Here is a 25,464-nt window from a genome sequence, read left to right as displayed (position 1 = left end):
ATATCTCTACTAACACATTAGGCATAATCCTGTTTCAATATAAATGACACATTTCATATTAATACAAAGAGTTTGGGGATTCTCTAAGAATTTTGGCAGAGAGACAGCTTTTTGGAACTTGAGCCAAAGAGATTTAAATGAACCATTTTCAAATGAAGGGAAAGCTTGAAGCAAAATACGCATTTCTATTAAGAAAAATAAAACCTAAGCCTGTTTGTCACCTTGACTAAATATGTTTTTAATTCTTTTTGTTGTTACTGTTGTTATTCTTTTTTTCTTACTGCTAAGAAAGAAAATACAAAATTGGCAATTTGAAAATATTTCCTCTGTCTAGGATGGTGCTGCCTTTTCTCTTAATTCAGGTCGTTCTTCTCTCATTATCATTATTGCCCTCTCCTTTGTTTTTAAAAATACATATTCAGTGCATGAAAAAAATCACATTGCCATTAAAAGAAGTATTTAGATTTTACCCTATCATCCTAAAAAGAAAAATTAAACTCCTTTCTGAGTCACGCTTCTATCTTTCCTACTTATTTTAAATTGTTTTTATTAGTTGACATCCATTTGTAGAATAAGCCTCAACAACTATATTATATAATCCCCTTTACCGACAATTACAGAAGACAGTTTCCGTCTAGTTTTGAAAGTGTGTGTTCTCTACTTTCCTTAAAAATAAATAAAGGTAAATTAAATTGCACATGTCTGGCATACAATTCAACTGGATATTGCTTTTTCAGTGCTTTGTAGTGACACAAGAAATGACTTTTTATATTTCATCTTAATTCAACTAAACTCAGAAAGGGAAAGCACCTATACAATTATGATCACTGATTAATATCAAATCAGTCTAAATGCAAGCAAGGAGCTTAATAAAGCAAAAATAAAGTGATGCTATTTATACCTGAATTTTCAGTTAATTTATGTTCTTTGAACTGCTGATTACTTTGAGAGAGGCAGGTATAAAAATGTCTTCAATAAATTGCTGTGTTTCTCAAACAACCTGGTATGTTGTTGGAGTTTTGTGGTTGGCAGCCTCATGAGAATGAATGGCTTATAATCAACTGGGACTGACCCAGTTCATCCTTCACACCATCCATCGAATGGGAGAATGCTTTAGACACACAAGGTCACACCCTTGCCACAGTTATTCTGTCTAATGAGGTATCATGAGATGTCTACTAGTTCAAAGGTGTGTGTTAGGGCAGCAGAGAGAAAAAAAGTCATATCCTTACTTGAAGTATGTGTACACATTTCTCAGTGGATCCTTGTCACAATATCAAATTAAATGAAAAATGCCACTTCTTTATGAAATAATTTGCACTTTAAAGAGGTAGAAGTGATACAAATTTTACTTTCATGTTGTCAAGAATTAAAAAAAAAAAACCCTCCAGAGAGTTTGTGTGTATTCCCCCCTCCCAAAAAAGCTCAATGACAGGTTGACTTAATTATTCAAATGGTAACTTTTTATAGTAGATAATTAGACCATATGTTAACCTCAGAATTTAAAATAACCAATTTGCTTACATTGTGTGGCTCTTGTCTAACTCTGTACAGGTACCATTTTCAGAGTGAAAAATGAGGCTTAGGTCAAATGAAAGCATTCATTAACATATTATTATCTCCACAGAAATCCATAGGAGTGGATCTAGGCAGCTAAAGAAGTTTTTTATTGTTAATTGCTAGTTAAAGAAAAGTAACTGTAAAAGTAAATTAAAAAAATAAAAACATAGATGAAATATAAAAGATAATGAGGCAATTTATGACTAACTGAATAGTTATACATGAATTTTCCCTCAAATAACCAATAATTCCAAGTAAGTTGGAAAAATCAGTGATAATTCAGTAAGCCATTGGGGCTTTAAATTTCTACAAAGTGAAGCAAACCTAACTAGAGCTTTTCAGAAAGAATGTTTCCTTCTCACTTCATTCACCAAATAAGTTGATCTTCCACAGGCAATTGGGTTTGCTTTTTGGCTCATTCTGCTGTGCAGCTTCAGAGTCATAACTTATCTTAAATGCCATTTGCCCACATTATTTAATAGTTCTGGAAACATTTTATGTATGTTACTATGTATTTCTATAATAAATTGAAATTAGAATTATGTATCAATGATAAACACTAGCTATTTTTCAAAGACCACCTTAGAGTACATTTTAAAATACTTTCCCTACAAACTACAGCTACTTTATTAAAAAAATTAACATCTGATGTACCAAGTACTTTTTCCATAATAAATTTAAGCCTTTAAAAATTAAGAACATAACATGATGGTCTCATGTAGGAAGAGATAAGGGCATCCCTGGTGACTCAGATGGTGAAGAATCTGCCTGCAATGCAGGAGACCTGGTTTTGATCCCTGGGTTGAGAAGATCCCCTGCAAAGGGGATACCCACTCCAGTATTCTTGCCTGGAGAATCTCATGGACAGATGAGCCTGGCAGGCCATGGTCCATGGGGTTGCAAAGAGTCAGATACAACTAAGCTTTCACACTTTCAGTACTTTTCACTTTTTTATTAAGAGATAAAAAATGGATATGCATTAGTCCAGTGTATATTACAACAAACTTTGGGAAATTCTTAAAGGGATGGTAGTATCAAACTACCCACCTGTCTCCTGAACAACCTGTATGCAGGCCAAAAAGCAACAGTTAGAATTGGACATGGAACAATAAACAGGTTCAAAATTGGGAAAGTAAAACAAGGCTGTATATTGTCACCTTGCTTATGTAACTTCTATGCACAGTACATCAAGTGAAATGCCAAGCTAAATTAATCACAAGCTGCAATCAAGATTGCCAGGAGAAATATCAATAACCTTAGATATGCAGATGATACCACTCTAATAGCAGAAGTCAAAGAGGAACTGAAGATGCTCTTGATAAGGATGAAAGAGAAACTCAGTGTTTAACCAACTAAGATTGTGGCATCCAGTCCCATCATTTTATGGCAAACAGAAGAGGGAAGAGTGGAAACAGTGATGAATTTTCTTTTCTGGGGCTCACTGCAGCTGGTGACAACAGCCATGAAATTAAAAGACGTTTGCTCTTTGGAAGGAAAGCAATGACAGATCTAAACAGAGTATTACAAAGCATAGATACCACTTTGCTGACAAAGGTGCATACAGTCAAAGCTACGGATTTTACAGGAGTCATGTATGTATGTGAGAGTTGGACCATAAAGAATGCTGAATTCTGAAGAATTGTTTTCAATTTGTGGTACTGGAGAAGACTCTTCAGAGTCCCCTGGACAGCAAAGAAATTAAACCAGTCCATCCCAAGGAAATCAACCCTGACTATTTGAAGGACTGATGCAGAAGCTGAAGCACCGATACTTTGGCCATCTAATGCCAACAGTCAATTCATTGGAAAAGACATTGAAGGCAAGAGGAGAAGGGGGTGGCAGATGAGATGGTTAGATGGCATCACCAACTTAATGGAAGTGAATGAACCTTAGCAAACTCCAAGAGACAGTGGAGGACAGAGAAGCCTGGCATGCTACAGTTCATGGGATTATAAAGAGTTAAACGCAACTTAGTAACTGAACAAAAAACAAAAATGTGTATATTAATCAAATATTGTACATTCTAAAAGAGAAAATATCAGATATTGTCATTACCCCTCTCCTTTATGAATATATTTCTACTGTAGCCTTTAAAAATAATCTATTTTCCTTCAAATATTTTCTCTATCCCTCATAAACTTGGTCACATACATAAAGACACATTTGTTTATATCTACATTTATATTTTGACTTAATTAATTTTAGAAAAACCTTAAAGTTAAGTAACAGGATTTCTGCTTCATAGATGAGAAAACTGAAGTTTTTTGAAATTAGTAACTGGACGAAGACCAAGAATCTAATAATTCATAGAGCTAGAATTGATCTGAGTTTGACAATTCTAAAGCCCAAGTTCCTAATCAATGTGACTATTAAACACTATACTTAAAAATAATGAACTGCTATTTTGTTATCAAATTTGTTAATTACTTTTTTTGTTACAGGATGTACATTGAGCAAAAAGCAAAAATTGTCAAAACTTCCCCAATGCAATTAATTACATTTATATGTAGCATATATGTCACACCCATATCCACATGTATTGTGTGTGTGCACGCATATACATATTTGTTAATCTACTCATATTCAATGAGTTCATGCCACACACAATTAGAATAGACCTTTATAGTCTAGCAATTACTAAGTTTTTTTTTCTAAAAGTATATTGTTTTCTGTGGTTATAAACAATGACCAAATTTTAAAGAGTATGAAATAAAAGGAATGAAATATAAGCAGACATTAAAAATGAACATTCATTTTTATGTTTTATGAACATTCATTTAATGTTCATTAAAAATGAACATTAGTTATGTTTGTTAAGTGGAGCAGTAGTTAAATTTATCTGTGACTTCAAATTGGGTTGACAGTGAATACCTTGATGAGCTGGTAAAGTGTAAAAAAATGAGAAATTAGTGGTCAGGAGTTGAAGTTAAAGAAAAATAATTTATTTTGTTAGGAAATATATAATTTACACATATAAAATACAACTAAACTAAAAGTTAAAAGACACAGTTGTTCAGAGTATTTAAATTTACTAGAATATTTAGTACAGCGTATGGGCATGCATATAGTACGTGCAGACCATGGCATATTTGACTGGTAATAAAGACCAAGTCCTAGGTATTTTATGTAACTTCTGTCAAGTAAATCAAATCAAACATGAAAAATGTATGAGTATTTCTACAAAGAATGATTCAAAAAGGCTAAAGACAATGAAGAGCTATCTATGTCATGATTATTAAAGTATTTTCTCTAACAACCTCAAGGTCTTTATTTTTCGCTATTATAGTTTACTGTTAAGGACTGCATGAAAAACATGCTTCATCACCAATAGAACAGATAATAAGAATATAAAAGGGCTCTCAAATTTTCCCAAATATGCTATTACTTGGTACCAAGATTTTCCATTAAATTATTTAGCATATACAAATACACATTTTGAATAGTTTATCAAAACCAATACAATATTGTAAAGTTAAAAAATAAAATTAAATTAAAATTAAAAAAAGAAAGAAAATAAGGAGTTCATGATCTGAAAAAAAAATAAATAAATAGTTTGTCTGGTACCAAATAATAATATATTTAGGAAAGAAATTCAGGGAGAGCCTTTTTAATGCCCTTATATTATCTGTACTATTGGTAATGAAGCAAGTCATTATTTGGTACAAAGACTGCCCATGAAGGTTTTTTTAGAATATGTAAATTCATTTGTTAAATAGTTTTGGCAACAAATAGCATGTCTGGGGAAGAAATCTGGGGGGAGCCCTTTTATGTCCTTGCTTACTATCCATACTCTTAGTAAGGAAGCATGCTATTATTTGAACGAAAATTATCTATTAAAAATTTTACCTTATGCAAATATATTTGTTAAATGCTTTATTTGTAGCCTACAATAACTTAATATCTTATTTTATTTTGTCTTCCAAACCAAAGTGATAACAAACTATTCTTTGTATAAATATACTTTGAGCACTATCAGAGTTTCATTCAAATGAATTTATAGAACTAATTCAATAAGTTATCATTTGACTCTACGAAGAAAACTGGCATTTTATTAACACTGAAATAGTAAATCAACAGAAGTTGAAAAATGCAGTTGGATTCATTTAAAATTCATTTTAAAATAATGTATGACTTGAAACTTTTTCAAAGCATTAAAACTGCACATTTTAGATTAGAAAATATTTTTAATTAAAGTGTCCTGAATTTCAACAGCAAGTTCTATAATGTAACTGCAATGGTAAGCAAAGATTTCATTAACTTCCCCCAGAAGTCTCAGATTTAGGAATATCAGCTCTAATTAGAAAAATTAAAGCTATACTTCAGAATTAATTGAAATTATTAAGGTGTTTACTCTTGCATTATTTACAGCCAGAATGTCAGAAAGAAGCATTTTATACCTTTTCATAAGTAATTCTACAGTGTATATTAACAACATAACATGACTTCCATCCAATATTGTGTCTTTCCAGGTGAGCCTGCTGCAAGTTATCATTTTATTCTGATCTCCGGGGTGACTTTATAACAATTCTTCACTGAGAAAGCATGAAGGCTAACACATTCCTGATGGATGGGTGTGATGCAAAATTCAGGCATTAGCTGCCCTCTTCAAATCTACCAGCAGGATTCACTAGAAACCAAGATAGTCTTATCAGACAACTGCACTGTGGATAGAGTGACCAGCAAGCCACAGACTGAGGCTCTGTTTTCTAAATTCAGAAAATTTTACAAAACCTGAAAAGACATGGATTGTAACTATAAAATACCAATTATATGTTTTTATTAATTCATTCCTTGATTTCATCTCACTGTATTCAGTTTTATCATAAGTATTATGCATTTTGAATTTCCTAGCTCAAAGTAGATGTGTCATCAGAAAAAGGAACTGACCTACTATCATAATTTAAAGCAAATAAGACTCAGCCCATGATTTCTGTTTGTGAGCTCAACCCACACAGCACAGACAGATTTACTATCATGGAAGGAAAATGAAGGTTAAAAAAATAGCAGCAACATTTTAGCAGTATTCTTAAACTTGTACATTTTTAGGTGATTCTCTGTACAAAATTAAACTTTTATAAAAGTGCAGACACAGTCTTTATTGCACAGAAGTCTGGAATGTTGGTTAAGTTACCTGGGTTCTAATTTCACCTTTACATGACAAAAAAAAAAAAAATTATAAGAATCTGGCCATTGAATATCATGGAGTCTCTTCTTCATTATTAGTGATATTAAATGTTTTGAACTAGACTTTTTTCTCTAATTCAAACAACAGGATAGATGACAAAATATCAAATATATATTCTAAATTCTCGATAGTATAAGATACACATAAAAAAAGACTAAGTTCTCACCAATTTTTCATAAGATAAAGAACTAAATAAAGTAGAAATATTAATTCCTTTAATGTCCATTTTCCTCTTCCTCTGTTAATAGCAGCAATGTCCCTGTTTAGCTAGGTACATAACCCCCAGCTACGTACTACATTTCCCAATTTCCCATGCAGCCAGCTATGACCATGTGACTAGATACAATGGGATTGGGATGTAAATTCGCTTAAAGCAAAGCTGTTTCCCTAGACTTCCTATCTACTTATTATCTAAATGGGACTCCGCAGTTGAGGACCCCTCTCTAGGTAATGGCTGAGCAACAAGACGATAGAAATCTGGATTTCATGAATGCACTTGTGAAACAAGAGTCACCCCATCAGCCTGGACCACTCAATTTAAAGCTATTATGTAAGAAAAATATTTCTATTTCATTTCAAAGACTTTGTTTTGGGGTCGCATGGTTATAAAGGTTTAGACTGTAATCTGATTTATTGACTGTTGACTATAATTATTTGAAGTGTAGCCTATGGGCAAATAAGTACTTTAAATTCATTTAATTTTAAATCACTTAGGAATCCTGAAAAATGAGCCAAAATGTGGGTGATGGGGCTCCAGAATTCTTAGATTGGTTACTCTATGGGAAAAAAACAAATGTACAAATAACTGCTTACCTGGACTGATATTGCAACTTTTTTTTCAAAGTTTGGTCATGAATATTTTATAGGTTTCTAAACTATTCCACTGATCATGTAGTTGTTAATTTACTTAATCAGAAAGCTCAATTCCAAGATTTTGCATAGACTAAAATAAGATTACTCAATTTTTTAAAAAAGGCCTTCCCCCCTTCAGTTGTGTTATTTTCAGCAATAACATCTTGATTCTTTCCTCTTCTACTCAGTTTTCCCCCTTCCCAGTCTTTCCAATCTTCCAACAGATCAGACTCAATATTTATCAGCTTTAGTTACTGATAAAAAAACAGATCCAATAATAGAACCCATTGTTCTTTAGACTATAGAAACATATTACTATGGAGCCAATCAACATCTTGTAGCCATCACATTATTTTGGATTTGTGGTCTAAAGAAGGGGTTCATGCAGTATTTTCCAAGGTCATGAAAAATACAGACATGGAAGCTGTGAGCACATATTTATTTTATCTCATGATATATCACTTTAAAATCCTGAATACTTTTCCTAAGACAAAACTGATTAACTTTAAAAAATCAATTATTTTGTCAAGCCCTTATATAAACAGTTTTCCATATGGCTGATTCATGTTGAGGTTTGACATAAAACAACAAAATTCTATAAAGCAATTATCCTTCAAAAAAAAAAAAAAAAAACTTTCTCTACCTGGTTAATTCCACAGAAAATCAGTCATATGTTATCCAAATATCCAACAAAAGTTTTCTGGAAGGTCTTAGTATGAAAGCAACATTGTAAAAACTTATTAACTGTTTCCCTTTTTGATCTGCAACATTCTTTTCAAGACATTTAATTTTCATGTTATACAATGTGTGCCACGATCCTGGAAAGTGCACCCAAATTTTTAAGATTGATGTGAGTAACTACATACATGCAATACTCAACAGATGTTACAGTAGCATTTCCAGCAACAAAGATCTGGAGCCCAGCCAAGCTGTGAGCAGCAGAGTCTGTGCCTGTGGGGGCTGGGCTACTGTAAGAATCCCACACAGTTCCAGGATGGTAAACCAAAGCAGGCTGACCACTTTGGAGTTGGCAGGGGAAACACAACATAAAATTTTGCTAGACATCATTACTTTGTATGGCAGATACTGGCTGCTGCTGGGAAGCAACAGAAAACTGATCGATTTGTTGTGCAGAAATAATATAGTAGCTGGTTCAACTTGAGCAAAGCCACAAAAAGAAATAAGTCCCTCAAAGTTGCCATTCTTATGTCATTGCCTGAAAAGAATACTCATGATACTCTGATATCAGATTCAAAGTTAGTGTCTGAAGTACACAAACATGTAACAATACAAAATTTGAGATAGTCTCTTAATTTTCATCACAAGCTACTTAAATTATTTAAGTGTTAACTTCAACCTGTGTATATGACTTTATTATAGAGTACATAGTGTAGTAGAAGACAAGAAAGAAATAAAGATGAGAAGGTAGGGTCAGGAAGGTGCTTTTACATCACACTAAGTTTCTGTTTTTAACATTATACTCCATGAAATAAGGAATCCTTTAATGTTTTAAGCATAATCAGATTTGCATTAAAAAAAATCGTTTGGTGGAAGAGAGAAGAATAGAGGAGATAGGGTGGAAGTAGGAAGATGGGAAGTAGTCATCCAGGTAAGACATGTGCTATGGACAGAATGTGACATTCTTCCAAAATTCTTATGTTGAAATCTATTCCCCTATTCAATGGTATGTAGTGAAGCAGGTGATTCAGTCATGAAGGTAGAATCATCATGAATGAATCAGTGCCCTTATAAAGAGACTACAGAGAACTCTCCTGCCCCTTCTATCAAGTGAGAATACAGTAAGAAGATTGTCTAATGAAAGTGAAAGTGATTGTCTGTTAACCAAGAAATGAGCTCTTACCAGACACTAAGTCTGCTATCACCTTGACCTTGGGCATGCCAGTTTCCAGAACTGTGAGGAATAAATTTCTGTTGTTTATAAACTACCCAGTCCATGGTATTCTTGTCATAGCAGCCTGAATGGAATATAGGAATTCAGTAAGATCCTGAAGTAAAATTACTGCATAGGGAAAAGTTTAGTAGATAATAGAGGGTGGGCTTGACAGAGCTTGGTCCTGATAATATAATTTTTATGGTAGGACCTCACAGATAAACATGGATGCCAGCATAGAACTGATCAGACAACCTAGACTTTTAAAAAATTTTACTCTCTTGAAATTGCAGATTCTGCTTATTTTAGCTAATTTTCTGGATCTGTTAGATTTGTTTGCCTGCAGAGATCTAATCCAAGATATCTTGCACAACTCATATTGTATATGCAAATTATACTGTATATAATGAGTATATTACATTTTAAGAATAATTAACTACCCATTTAAAAATACTTTGGACCTTAAGATTATGATATATTTATTCATAAATCAAGAGAAATACAAAGACATTATTGTCAGTGTGTGCAAGAGTCCAGAGCTTCTTTGTTTTTTAGGCTTGACACTACTCTGCCTCCAAGCTTTTCAGTGATAGAAGGCCAGATCTTAACTTGCAACAAGAGTTTTAACAGTTTAACAATTTCCAGTGGACACGTTTACATCATAAAACTGCCCAGTCTGGCACATTTTCTATTTCTTAATTCTAATTTACAAAGGAAAATTCACTGAATTTCTTGGCAAGTAATCAGAACACCTTAGGGAGGAAAGACCTTACCAAGATCTTGGGGGGGTTGGCGGGGAGATAATCCAATAAAACTGTTCATTAAGCTGTTTCCGTATCATTCACACCTGAAAGGAAGAGGTTTGTGCCTCTTGAAATATGAGCCATAATATAACTTTAACTTTCTCTATTTGGTATTCTGTATTTCCCCAAATATAGGGAGCATGAAAGTTTTTGTATTAATACATGTGTTACATCTTGTGGTATTAAATAAAATGATAACTTGACACATGTATACCATAGACATAAAAAGTGTTGATTAAGTTAAGGAAGAACAAAGCTAATATTTTATTGAGTTTGATTTTAAAATGTCACACATTTCTGATAATTTTACAGAACATCAAAGATACTTCTCATGTCCTTTCAAAGTTAGGGTACCAGATTTCTATCAATAAGCTCGAGCATTTCTCATATGTTAGAAATCAAATAAATGTTTAGTAAGCTTTTTGGACTTTGAAGAAAGTTGAGTGCCGAAGAATTGATGCTTTTGAACTGTGGTGTTGGGAGAAGAGTCTTGAGAGTCCCTTGGACTGCAAGGAGATCCAACCAGTCCATCCTAAAGGAGATCAGTCCTGGGTGTTCATTGGAAGGACTAGTGCTGAAGCTGAAACTCCAGTACCTTGGCCACCTCATGTGAAGAGTTGAGTCACTGGAAAAGACCCTGATGCTGGGAGGGGTTGGGGACAGGAGGAGAAGGGGATGACAGAGGATGAGATGGCTGGATGGCATCATTGACTCGATGGACGTGAGTCTGAGTGAACTCCGGGAGTTGGTGATGGATAGGGAGGCCTGGCGTGCTGCGATTCATGGGTTGCAAAGAGTCAGACATGACTGAGTGACTGGACTGAACTGAACTGAAACTTTCTAGGTGATGCTAGTGGTAAAGAACCTGCCTGCCAACGCAGGAGACTTAAGAGACATGTGGGTTTCATCCCTGGGTCTGAAGATCTCCTGGAGAAGGAAATGGCAACCCACTCCGGTATTCTTGCCTGGAGAACTGCATGTATTGAGGAGCCTGGCAGGCTATAGTCCATAGTGTTGCCGAGCTGGACACTACTGAAGCAACTTAGCACACTGCACACACAAGATTATATTATTCAATCTTTTTTAATCTTTTACAAGTTTAACTTTTCTATCCTTATAACCTAAAGATTAAATCATGATTTATGCTATAACTCATATTCCCTCAATTTAAGTTTCAAGTAAGCAATTGCACAAACATTCAAGAACACTAATCAACACACTGGAAGAAAAGAAGCATATGAAAGTATTTTACTATTGCTATCAAATTAAAATTACAACATATTTAATCCAACATGATGCAATGGTGTAAATATTACCCAGACTATGTGGCAATGAGACATAAATACTAAGAGTGCACCAAAGTAATTGTAATTAAAGTGACTCTTACAGGACCAATTGTTTGGCTTTCCTCTTCTTATTTCCTTACTGCTCATCATCAGCATCACTTATATTTTGTATCAGTTAATTATGCTAGTCTCATTTCCTTATCATGGGAAACATGAATTATAGTACCTTGGATTATATTCACTGGCAGATGGGGCCTTTTGGACCCTAAATCTCACTCCATCATATATGCAGAACTCATCTTCCCTGTCTTCACATTTGTATTCCTCTATGCCTTCTACACAAAGCAAAGTGACTCAAACATCTTGCTTGACTAAAAAATTCTGGCTCTTGGTCACCAGTCACTAAGTGTAGCAAAGTATGTAAACACCTGATGCAGCATAAAATCTATGTCCAAGGGTCTATAGGGGCTTGTTTGATGGGAACCACTTCACTCAACTTACTGAGAAGGGGCCTATGTGGGGAGACACCACTGGCAAAAACAGAGGGCACATCAGATTCTCCTTCTACCAGATCAACAGTCTCCAAGGAAGAAAAGAAATAAACTCGGCCATAAAATAGATAACTAATAAGGACCTACTACTACATATAGCACAGGGAACTCTACTCAGTACTCTGTAATGACCTACATGAGAAAAGACTCTAAAAAAGAGTGGCTATATCCCAGGTGGCACTAGTGGTAAAGAACCCAGCTGCCAGTGCAGGAGATGGAAAAGATGAGGGTTCAGTCCCTGGGTCAGAAAGATCCCCTGGAGGAGGCGTGGCAACCCACTTGTGTATTCTTGCCTGGAGGACCCCATGGACAGAGGAGCCTGGTGGGCTATAGTCAATCGGGTCACAAAGAGTTGGACATGCCTAAAGCAACTTATGCATATGTATGTGTATAACTGATTCACTTTGCTGGCCACCTGAAACTTTCACAGCATTGTAAATACACTATACTCCAATATTGGAGAAGGCAATGACACCCCACTCCAGTACTTTTGCCTAGAAAATCCCATGGACGGAGGAGCCTGGTAGGCTGCAGTCCCTGGGGTCGCTAGAGTCTGACACGACTGAGTGACTTCACTTTCACTTTTCACTTTCATGCATTGGAGAAGGAAATGGCAACCCACTCCAGTGTTCTTGCCTAGAGAATCCCAGGGACGGGGGAGCCTGGTGGGCTGCCGTCTCTGGGGTCGCACAGAGTCAGACACAACTGAAGTGACTGAGCAGAGCATACTCCAGTATAAAAAAAAAAAAAAGAAAGAAAGGGAATGCACTCTAAAGCACTTGTGCCACCCTTACCCACTCAACTTTGGCAAGAGTTATCTGGAAATAGTTCGCTTTTGTGTTTTGTGTCTTCTCTTACTTTTATCCTGGAGCAATACTTTCACAGTATTCTGACCCTGTATGTTAGCAGTTACTTCCAAAGTTTTGTGTTGGCTTCATTTGAAAGGAATTATATCATGAAAGCTGAGCTGGATATCTCATGTTGTCCACATTTGATGCATATAACCTATGTGATTGCAGAATTTTTATACACTAATGCTGTACACACGGGAGAACGGACCTATTTCAAAATGGCAAAGTGGTTTAAAATTTGGGATATGCAGGCAGAGTGCAAAGTTTTTTCACTTTCCACTCTGCTACAATGGCAACTACATTGCTAAAATGGGCAACTTTCCTTAGGTTCTGTATACTTTAGTTCCCTCACCTGTAAATTAAAAATAACAACTACCAACTTCATGGGGCTGAGGTGGGATAAAATGAGTTAACGGCCATGAAGCAGTTAAAATAGTGACTGGCATACATTAAAGAGTCAAGATGTTTAGCTGTTATTATCACCTTCTATCTTAAGGCTTTTTCAAAGCTCATGAGAAGATTCTATAAGACAAAAATATTCCCAAACCCATGATGAAAATAAGACCCTGATGCCATCACTGATTAGGAAAAAAAATGCTTCTTTATTTTAATGTAATAAGAAGTGATAACTAGAATCATAAGAAGTAATGAACTAGTTAGGAAATGTGGATTATGTTAATGAAAGTGATGGCTGAAATGTAAGGGACATGCCAATACAAACAATGATAGAATCTATTTTTAAAAACCTTAACAATATACATTTTTAGAGTCTCATGTGGCCAACAGATTCATCCCTGGGTAACTATGGCACCGGGTACCCATTAAGGGCAATGAAATGAGCATAAAAGGGAATCTTGGCAGTAGAAACAGAAATGGGAAGAGATATCCAAACCCTACTGAATAAGGGAGAAAGGAAGCCTACTATAGTAGGAAACATAAGATCTCTTCTGACCTAGCTCCCTAAACTGATTAATCTCTGTGTTCAGCCTACATAAGATTTCACACCAGAACAAATATTGCCTGAAATATCTTCCCTGGAAATAAGCATATGTAGTGTATTATATAAATATAACTAGACTATTTCTTAAGATATACTACTTCAAAAAAATTAGTAATTATTAGTATGTCTTCGTGACTGTGTATTTATGTTCTTAAGTCTGGCCACTTACCAAGAATGGAGAGGTGTATGGGAAAACAGAAAGCACCTAAAACACATGCACACCAGAGGAAGGTGTGCGATCCTCAGGGGCAGGGAAATGGGACACTGAAGTGCTGATCTCAGTCCCACAAGCACACATTTCTACTGCAAGAAAGCTCTGTTGTCTTGAGCCACACAGGTATAAATCACGAGGCTAAGCCATGTCTTACAGAGCTAACCACACGTTTCCTAGGAGGAAACAAATGGATAGCATGTATGACACAGGACAAATGCATCCAGTCAGAGGAAAAGCCACCAGACATCCTCACACACCAAAATTACAAGCAACGAGCCACTGAAATAAATAACATTAATAAATATGAATTAAGAACTAATAGCATATTGTAAAATGCAATTTTCCTTGAAGCTAAAACCATATATTGTCTCAGGACTGTCAAATGTTACTGTTGAATAGTACCATCAATACATCTTTGACAAGGGCTTTTAAGGAAGACAAAAAGAGAAATTCTTTAAAATTAAGTTAGAAACTAAAGAAAGCAAAAGATGAATTTAGGGTAATTTTTTAACTCCAAAGATATCTAACAATCCAAGCAAGTTTCTAAAAATTTAAATTATACTTTTTTCCTCCTCTTTGGTTATTTGATGCAAAGTATATATTACAAAAAATATGAAAATAAGTCACACATTCAAATATACAGGCAGAATTTCCTCTCTTTCTCTCTGTTTGTTCTTTTTACTGGGAAAACCCCATGCTCTCCTACAATAATGCTTTTGTTGTAACTGAAACAGCAGCACAATTATTGACTATAACTTGTGTGCCATGAATTTGAAAATACAAAGGGACTGGTCCATAGACTGTAAATTGCTACAGTGGGCTGGAGATTTATTTGTGTTTCCCATATTTTGTCAACATGAGGATGGTATAGTGTTATGCTTATCATACCTGCCTCTCTGGAACTTTGGACAATGGGCACATTACCCAATTAGCAATGGAGTAACCCAACTGTGATGATGATAAAGGATATCAACTAACTGCAGAGGAATAGAACATAGCCTACAGCTGCTATGCTAGCAACAAGGATTCTACCAGCTTCCAGGGAGATGCTGCTGACTCAGGATGACAGCCAATGAGAGGGGGAAAGTGATAAAGGAAGCGAAGAACTGAGGAAATTTTTCTGTAATTTAAAAGATTCTTTAGGAAAATTATATTTTCTCTATGGAATAAAAAAAATTCTTGATAACAGTGAAAGATTTCCTAAGAATACAAGATGATCACAATTTGGGAAGTTTTATATTGCTCCCTTATGAATGTTTACTCAGCATTCCTTGGAGTATTGGAGACAATAAATATTTGGCGATCAAATATTATATGGATTATGCTGCCTTGTAGTACCTATTACATAATCCTGACTAGTGATTCTAACTTGAAAATATATCTAAGTTGGGAAACAGAAGAGAAATTAACTTCTAGGTGTAGTGAATATGGTGCCTGAATTATTGCCCTCGATTTTTGTGCAAAATCATAGGAATTGATATAGATCATGAACTGATAAACTGACCTCCCTAAGGGTTCTAGATGGATACAAGGTAGAAATGGCAAAGACTGGGACAGTGAAGGTGCAAGCCAAGTTCCCTGTTATTCTCATGGCCATTCACCCCAAGTGGAAAGTCATATCTCAAGCATTTGGGCGAAGAAAAATAGTGGAAGGATACAGTATCTAGGGTGAGATTAACAAGTCTCTCCTTTTCTCCATTTTCTGCTCTCTACATCCTTTATTCTACCTCTAAGTAGAATTTATGATCATGAAGATTCTAGGTCACTGTACTTGGACAATACTCAGTGATACAGCATGTAGAGTATTACTGCTTTTGTGCTAAGCCTCCCAAGACAATCTAATAAAAGAAATAGTATATCCTGCGATACAAATTCCATAATCCAGGTGTTTAGTAAGTAGTAAAAAGGAGTATGTGCACATATGCTTGTCTGGCTTTGTTCTCTGTGCATGCAGCTGCTGAAGGGGGTCTCTTTTTCAACAGTACAAACTATATTTGAGAAATATAACTTTGGGTAGTCTTTAAAAGGTACAATTCACAGAGGTCCCAATATAATAAGTGCACTAATAGAGTCATGTAGCTGATTGCTTACATATTTGCAGGCTTGAAATGGACTTTTTAAAATAAAAGTTCACTAATTCTGTATTTAAGTGTAATAGTTTTTGTTCTTTGGCAAAGTAAATCAGATAGCATCCTGTATGCAATGACTCTTATAGCAAGGTATTCCAGTTAAAATTAAATATGTTTAACCTGAGAAGGAAACGGCAACCCACTTCAATATTCTTGTCTAGGAAATCCTGTGGACAGAGGAGCCTGGCACGTTGCAGTGCATGGGGTCGCAAGAATTAGACATGACTTGGTAAACCAAACCAGTACCACAAATCTGAGGTTAAAGATGACTGTTCTTAAGTAATAAACCATGTCATAACCAAATATTAATTTGTTCCTTACATTTTTTTAGGATCTAAGTACATATACTTAATCAGGTAAGGTCCATAAGAACATGTAAAAAAACAGCAATTAGGTTCTACGTAATCCTATACATCTCAACTCTGTGGGAGAAGGCAAGGGTGGGATGATTTGGGAAATGGCATTGAAAAATGTATATTATCATATGTGAAATGAATCGCCAGTTCAGGTTTGATGCATGATATAGGGTGCTCGGGGCTGGTGCACTGGGATGACCCAGAGGAATGGGATGGGGAGGGAGGTAGGAGGAGGGTTCAGGATGGGGAACACATGTATACCTGTGGCGGATTCATGTCAATGTATGGCAAAACCAATACAATATTGTAAAGTAATTAGCCTCCAATTAAAATAAATAAATTTATATTAAAAAGGAATATTTAATAATTATTATTATGTGGTATTTAGAAAATATGGGCTTCCCTAGTGGCTCAGTGGTAAAAAATCAGCCTGCCAGTACAGCAGACATGCATTCAATCCCTGGGTCTGGCAGATCCCTTGGAGAAGGAAATGGCAACCTACCCCAGTATTTTTGTCTGGGAAATCCCATTGACAGAGGAGCCTGGTGGGCTACAGTCCATGGGGTTGCAAAAGAGTCAGACACAAGTTAGTGATTAAAAACAAACATTTGGAAAATATATGAAATTATTACAAGGGGGAAGGCCTTAGTAAAATGGTATATTGTTGAATTTCATTTGATTTAAGGACTAATCAGAGAGCACTTTGATTCATCACACTCTAACGTATGTTCTCTTTGACTATTCAATTATTGTATATACGCTTCTAAAAATTTTAAGCATACTAGTTTCACTAAATTTCATCTTTAATAAATGTATCTAAACACACAAACACATACACATGGACACACATGAAGATATACACAACAAAAAGCAAATGAACCCTCTATAATTAATCAGCAATAACTTGCATTCAGTTCAGTTGTTCAGTTGTGTCCTACTCTTTGCAACCCCATGAACTAAAGTAAATAATTTTAAATATAGCATGATCTCCCAATCTCCAATGATATAAAACATAAAACATTTGTAGAAATATAGGTCACTTGCTACATTTCAGAGACTTGTATCAGAAAAGGAGAAGACTAGGCACACTGATTTTGTTAGAGGGGAGGAAGTATCTAATTTCATCAACTATACAACATGAACTGCATCTAGGAAGAAATGATTGGTTTCTATTTAAAAAACAAGTACTTAAAATTAACACCATATGTATTCTTTCTCTGTATTCACTTTCCACAATAAGTATGATGATTACAAAATATTTTATATGAAATGTATTCTATATCATCAATGATATTTTTAACTTATAACTTACTATTTTCTTGTTAATGCAACACCTTAGATAATATTGCTCCATGATGAAAAGCCTCTCTGTGAATTTTGGAAATTTATCTCATCTTTATAATTTTTAATATTTGAAGTATTTAATTTCCTTTTTAAAATATTAGTTGAAATAATTCTTTCTATAGCTTCTTCTAGCTGTGACATCTATTACAGGTGTTACAGGGGAAAACATGAGTTAATTTCAATTGTACATATTTACCTAAACATGACATTGTAAAATAGCTTATATGAAGTAATTAAGAGGAGAAAAAGGGATGTCAAAAGAAACTAAGAAATTCCTCTCATTTTTATCTTTTCATACCCTTCTGGTATTGAATAGAGTAACAAACACAAAAACACTTGTGCAATATTCTTTCAGTAGCAAGAGGAAAGGGAAGTTTAGAGAAAAATTAATCAAGCCCCTTCCTTCAATAATCTCCATCCTTCTCCTTCAAAACCACTCAAATAAATACTTAATCCAAGAAAGAAACAATGTCCAAGCACTGCCAACATTGCTTCAGGAAAATATCCTTAGACTTCCTTCAAACAAGATGGCTGCCCCAGCTCCTACATGGATTATCAAGCTGACATAGTGTAATTCAACAATTTGCTAAACACTAGTATTTCATATATTAGTAATTATATTAACTTGTTTCTAAGATTTTGTTATTGAAGTATTCTCAATTTGTAGCCCACTTTCTCTACTTGACAGAGAATAAAACCAGGTAAGGGAGTCCAAGTTACCTCCCTGGGGTCACACAGCCAATTATAAGGATCAGAGGAAAATTCAAAACAATTCTAGAATCACATAAATGTTTACCTTGTGGGTAATGTTCATTTTTGGTTGTTCATTTTCCTTCATTCAACACACTTTAAAGTGTTTGAAGAAACATAACCGTTATTACAAGTACATTTAACTTATATATTTTTTAACTGTTCTGGTGGAAATTCATTTACTCCTTATGGATGTCAAATTACTTTTGAACAACCTGATTAGAACCCAGTGAACTGACAGTAACCATAAAGAATTTGCATTTAAATATATAAGGAGATAAATTCAAGTGGCACTAAACTGGATACAAAATACTATTCATCCAATATTCACTATAACTTTTAAATTAGCATTATCAAATATGTATTTTCATATAATTTGCATGGTTAAAATGCATTAAATTCAGTATAAGTCCAAAAAGACATTGCTGGGGTTGAGGTATTTTATTCAAATGACAGAGGAATTTTAAAGTTATTTGTGATATGACATTTGAGAGATACATATGTAAAGACATATTGATAGATATTCTAATTAGCTGACTAATTAATCAGCTTTGAAAATCACACTTTTTTCAGAAATGTCTATAAAAGAAGCCATTGGGTAGGTGAATTTAAAATATGTAGCATGCATTTCAGATCACCTGTTCTCAAATTTCCATAAAAAATCCATCCATTACCCACCTTCTCCCATAAGCCAGTCTTAGAAATGCAGAGATAGCAAAAGTTAAATCACTGAAACTCTCCTAACTGCAAAACCATTTACACCAGTGGTAGCCACACTTGTCATGTGTACTATTAGTCATACTAAAATTTTAATATAGTATCCAACTAATTTTTTTATATAAACCAGCAATATTTTAGCTTTTGTCTTATACTTAACCTTACTAAAGAAAACGTCCTTTGCTCTTGCAGATTGCATCCGCACCCTACTAATAGTACACAGGAAGGAAAGGATGTCATTTCATATACGCAAAAACAAAGTAATTTAACCATATTTCAGAATTGCATCTAATTAACAATGTCTCACTTGTTTTAAGGAAATAATAATCACATCCAAAAGGTTCCATAGAATGTATGATCATGTGGTCCATAAAATCTTTAAATATTGATAGTTTCAGGACTATACCTGTAAATTCGATGTTACTATTAAAAGAAAAGTATGTTTGCCTTCGCCAACTGCAACTGTAAGCAAATGCAGCTGTACAGCACTTTATTAGTAAGAACTCCTTTAGTAAGCACACGTTTAGAGGAATTAATCATTCATTCCCTGCAGACTGCTTATGTATTTCATAGGGCCATTATCTGATCTGAATAACAAGAACAATTGCATAATAAAACATATTACTGCTGACCTTAGCAACTTTCTTTTTTTCAACTTTAAAGTTGCAACCACTTCTGGACTGCACAAAAAGCTGGTGGCCAAAAGACCTGACAATTAAATTGCCCCATTCAGCTTTGACTTTCTTCTCTCTTATTATATAGGGACAATGATCAAACATAATATGTGCAAGCTTTACTAGAAATGGTTGTAATTCAGACTATCTTCCTCAGCACTATGACATAATTAGAAACAGAATCTGTGTCAGATTAGTCTTCATGTTAATTCTGTCATGTTTTTCCTTCTGTGGAATACATGTCTTACAGTAATATAGGCAATAACATGTTTGGCCCACTCAAATTTGGTTACCTCAGTACAAACTCACCTTTTATTTTTCAATAATTATGTTTTCAAACATCAGATATTCTTTCAGATATTTGAGGTCACAGATGAGTAGAGGTCATTTGCTATAATCCAAATCTGATCAACCTGAGTCTTTATTTTAAATTATTTAAATTTACTTTAAACTAATGGTAGAAGTGGCAACTGAGAGCAGTAATATGTATAAGAAAACACATTTGGATAGAAAATGAAGTAATATACAAGAAATATTGATAAGTCTTTACCAAGTGATTTCCATGTATGGTAACTTCATGTCAACAAATTTATCAACTGTCCTCCTGTTATTTCATTATCCTAAAAACTTATGTCTCAAGATATTCAGAGCTTTTGACATTGGATAATAACAGTTCTGAAAGATCTCTCCCTTTTTAAAATCAGTGATCATTAGTTCACTCTTCAATTTTTTTTTTTTTAAATTCAGTGTCAAAAGAATATAGCTGCTTTTATATAATAACTTGAGTAAATAAAAAGGTGTTTTTTCACTTTACCATTATCATCAATTAAATATAAGAAAACCTTTAGGTATTATTTGATAGTACGGTGTTTTCTTAGAAATAAAATCTGTGAGACAAGTGGTTTTAATTTTCAGTCTGGTTTTTAACTCTTAAAATGATTAGAAAAGTGTATTTTATACCAACATGGAAAATTGAAAGTTAAAGAAAAAACAAACTTTTTCTAATAAGTATTCTATACTAGTCAGTATGAGCGTTATGTCAAAGAACTTTGAATTTGTTAATCAGCTCTGTTTTAACTAAACTGTAATTCCTACTGTATCTACTGTATATGTAACAATGCGAGAAGAATTGGATTCAGGATCCATTTGGCAGTGATAAAGAAAAGAAAAAAACTGCTGAAATGTTATTGATTCTCTCCCTCTTCTGCAAAACAAACTGACTCAACTATATTTGTCCTGATATAACACAAAGATTTTATTTAGATATCACAAAATATTGCCAAATGTATTTTTTTTTTTTTAATTTTAAGATATCGTTAACCCTTTCACAGAGAAAGGAAGAGTGTCCTACTTGTTTTTACAGAAATGCTGCAGCTACTGACACGGTGATGTTAACCCCAAGAGGAATACTGCCTGCAAAAGTTTTTGATGCAGAGATATTCAGCCCTAGGAGACACCTTAAACCTGTCACAGGCTGCTGAGCCCTGTCACAGTTTATAACCTGCTGTGTCAAAGTCACAGCCTCAGCTTCTGCCCTCTCCAAAACATTTTTCAGATTCCTTTTCCAAATTAATTCCATGCATTTTTTTTCTAAACGAAGCTATTTCTCATATTTTCCTCCACATCTCATTTATCTACAAGCATTAAAAAACAAAACAAAACAAAAAAAACCTCAACAGGCTTTTATTCCAGTCTTTCACACCACCTATATTAACTTTCCCTTGACCCCCCCCCCCTTTTTTTTTAAACAAGCTCTCTTCACAACTAAAGATAAAACAAGCAACCAAGAGAAGTCAGTGAAGGATGGGAGTTGGTGTGGATTAAGACTGAGGTTGAAGGTAGCAGTAGGGGGGTACCAGTGGGGTTAGAATTCTCAAGTTTTTTTTTTTTTTTTTTTCCTCCCTAGGAACCCATCCTTGAATCTTAGAACCAACCAGCGTTTCAAACACCAAGCTTCCCATAGCTCGTGAACAATGAGCGTTTAAAAAACAGATCTCCAGTATGGTTGCCCACACTGAAGTCTGCTCAATGCAATGTTCTTCCAAAAAAAAAAAAAAATGCTTAGCAAACCACTTCTCAATTAAGAACTAGTGAAGTTATATAAGTCAACTTGTTCCCTGGTAAAACGAACAAACTGCCCGCCCATACCATCGGGGGAGAAGCATTCATTCAGCATATGCCTCACTTTAAGACAAGAAATACGGAAGCACAGTTTACTTACTAAAGCAGCCGCTCCAGTCTTCCTTGGAAACCCTGAGGAGTCTTCTCTTTTCTCTCCTTCCAGTCAAATAAAGAATTGTCTTTCTATTCCACACAGGCCCAGAATAAACTGCAAGAAAGGACAGCACATGCACAGCCGCCCGTCGGGCTCTGGCTTTGGTCTGCTGCTCCTGCTTCGGGGGTTCTGCTTGTTTCAAAAGTGGGATCTTCTTTTCGGGAGGGAGGGGGCGAGGGCAAGAGAAAATCTGGGCGCTCCGCAAGCTCGCCGGGGTCCTGCAAATTATTCTGAAGGCAAAGTACCTGCACTCTCCCCGCGGAGGCTGCCTGTCAGCGGCGCGAGGAGGGAGGAGGCTGAGGAGGAGGAGCAGCGGGAGGGCTCGGGCTGGGAGGGAGCGCGGGGCGGGGGAGGCCGACGAGCGGCTGGCGGAGAAGCTGAGGGACCGTCCTCCGTCAGGGCGAGGCGCTGCCCCACGCGCTCGGGCTGCCGGCTGCGGGCGCGGCGGGGCGGGGAGCCGGGGCGGTGAGCCTCTCCCGGTCGCTCCCGCGCTGGCCCGCTCGCTCGCGCTCCCTCTTGCTCCCGCTCGAACAGACAGGCACACACCCCACGTCTCCGGCGGCAGCCGCCCCGCCGCACGCACTCACCTGCATTTCCTTAACGAGCCACTTGATGGCTGCCAGCGGCGCGGGCCGGGCTCCGGCGGGCGGGCAAGCGGGAGCCTGGGCGGGGAGGACGCGGCGCGGGATGTTCCGAGGGCCCACCCGGGAGGCGGTGGCGGCGGCGACGGTGCGGGCGCGCGGGCTGGGGCGGGATGAGGGGAGACGAGCCGCGCCCCCGAGCCGCCCCGACGCTGACCAGGTTGACCCTGCGCCCCCGAGACCTTGGCTGGATTCCAGGGCTCGGGGGTCAAACGGTCGGAGCGGGGAGAGGAGGCCATGTCAGGCACGGGCTATTCCCGACCACTAAAGCCACAGAGGACTTGCCCGGGTGTGGATCCCGCTTGCGCTGCTTCAGGTGTTGGCGTGCTTTCGATTAATTTTACAGGTGTTTGGGGTTTTCTGATTTGGAGGGAAGCTGGCGGTAAGGGTTAGGGGGTGGACGGTTTAAAAATGCAAGGGGCAGAGATTTAATTTACAGCACAGTGGATGCTTGGGAAGAATCCCCTTTAGTAAGAGGTAGGGAAGGGGAGCGAGGCTGCGAGGCGCCCGGGGTGTTCTGTATCAGACACAGGATGCAGCTGTCAGTTGGGATGTTTGGCAGCCTGACTGACGGGACTGAAGGAGACGTTGGGCTCTGCCCAAGTGGTAGTTGAGAAAGGCAGGGGGTTGGGGCGGGGGAGACTGCAAAAGAGTTGCTGGGAAACAGTCTCGCTGTTGAGAGGACACGGGCGGGCATTGGGGGAGTAATTTCTTCTCCTCCTGCTCAGTACCCCATCGTAGAGCGGCCAATGCCAGTAAGGTGGTGTACTACAGACTCGGAGAGGAACTTAGATCCCCTGAGCGAAGCTAGAAAAGGAGACTGGAGCTGGGGAAGAGGATGGGTGGGCAGGCTGGAATAAATTTAGCAGAAAGCTTTTATCACTCTACCGTCGTTCATGTCTCATCAGGGCACACAACTATGGCAACATTTTTGTTTTTTTTAATGCTGTCTTTCTTACTAAAGAGGGAGCAATGCCACTACGTTGATGCTTAAAGAAAATAATAATTATCCTGTTTGTAATAATGCAACAGAGAGCCATCCAGGTACTCTCTATTTAAACGGGCTGTTAGCATTGTGGATACAAACAGAAAGCTCTGAGCCATCCACTTGCCTTATTTGGCCAGGATCTAATAGTAGAAATGTCACTTTCTACCAAAGAGAAATAAAGCTTAATCAATATAGGTGACATTTCCCCAGGGTCTGTTTTCTTTTCTGCCTGCTTCATTGCTTGTCACGTCCCTTTGCTCCTCAGCAGTGACCCCTCTTCTGAACCCATCTCCTACCAACCTCCCTGATCTGCCTCCTTAAACTGCACTGAGCTCACCCATTTAAGAAGGTTCACATGCACACAATAAATATCACTTAAAGCTGCTCTCGGAAATGATAGGCTCTAAACCAAAAAGACTTCTCCTGTATGTGTGCAAGTGTGTGTGCATGTGTACTGCGTGTCTATCTTTGCAATTACGCAAAGCACCTGCCCCCCCCTTATGGTGTTCTCTGTGCAAGATTATCACTAACTCATTCTCTCTTCCTCTCTCTCCTTCTCTCCCTCCCTCCTTCTCTCTCTGCACAAATGCATACCACTCACCCGTCTCAGATCCTTCCTGTCAGTGCTCAATAATGGTTTTACATGAACTTTCTGTTAGACAGCCTCTGACTACCAAGAGCGAGTTGGAACAGATTGGTAGGAGAGATGCTGGTGTTCATCGCTGCTGCTGTGTTTCCTGTCATCACTCACTCATTACTAAACTACTGTACTTAATGCCAAGTGGCAACAGAAATGATTTCCTCTCTTGCTATTTGTAATCATGTATTTGCCCTCCCCCGGAAAAACATATAATTAATAATAAAAGAAATAATGCATCCTGAAACCATGGGAGGGGCAGATGGATGGATGCTGACCGACCGTCCTGTTGTTAAGTCACCTTTTCTGTTGCTGTTGCTGCAAAGACAGTGTGACTACTCCCTTTCTGCTGTTTCTGGTGGGTTAAGCAAAGCATTTGGCCCTTTTACTGTGTTCTCCATCTTTCCCTTGATAATAATTTGTGTATTTTAAATAAAGATTTCATTCTGCCAACCCGCAGGAAGCTTTTAACAAGATGCAGCTGACCGTATTGATGTCTTACATCTTTTTACCGCTGTATGGGGGTATTCAGCCACTTGAAACACATCTCAACTTCAGTTCAAAGTTGGCATCTCACAGACAAGGTGCTCCCTGGGGCTGATTTACTCTTATTTCTATGCAACTACTTTTTGGTGTCCTCTAGAAGAACACAAGATTCTGAAAGCAATGAAAGACTGAGGCTTTTAATCAGTCCCCTGCCTGCTACACCTCTCTCCCCTCCTAATGGTACCACAAACGTTAATTGTGATTAGCTTATTGC

General features: G+C 36.8%; 1 protein-coding gene across 20 annotated transcripts in view; it reads right to left on the bottom strand.

The window, feature by feature from the left end:
* PTPRD (protein tyrosine phosphatase receptor type D) overlaps positions 1 to 22,616 on the bottom strand; it is a 2,536,342-nt gene extending 2,513,726 nt beyond the window's left edge. For all 20 annotated transcript variants that reach the window (XM_059889411.1, XM_059889419.1, XM_059889414.1 and 17 more), the window contains exon 1: positions 22,385 to 22,616. The gene's annotated coding sequence lies outside the window, so the exon portion shown is untranslated. The remainder of the gene's footprint in view (positions 1 to 22,384) is intronic.
* Positions 22,617 to 25,464: the final 2,848 nt, after the last annotated feature.

This window comes from Bos taurus, chromosome 8, assembly GCF_002263795.3.
Source record: "Bos taurus isolate L1 Dominette 01449 registration number 42190680 breed Hereford chromosome 8, ARS-UCD2.0, whole genome shotgun sequence".
Classification (NCBI taxonomy): domain Eukaryota; kingdom Metazoa; phylum Chordata; class Mammalia; order Artiodactyla; family Bovidae; genus Bos; species Bos taurus.
This window is presented reverse-complemented; position numbering and strand designations above follow the sequence as displayed.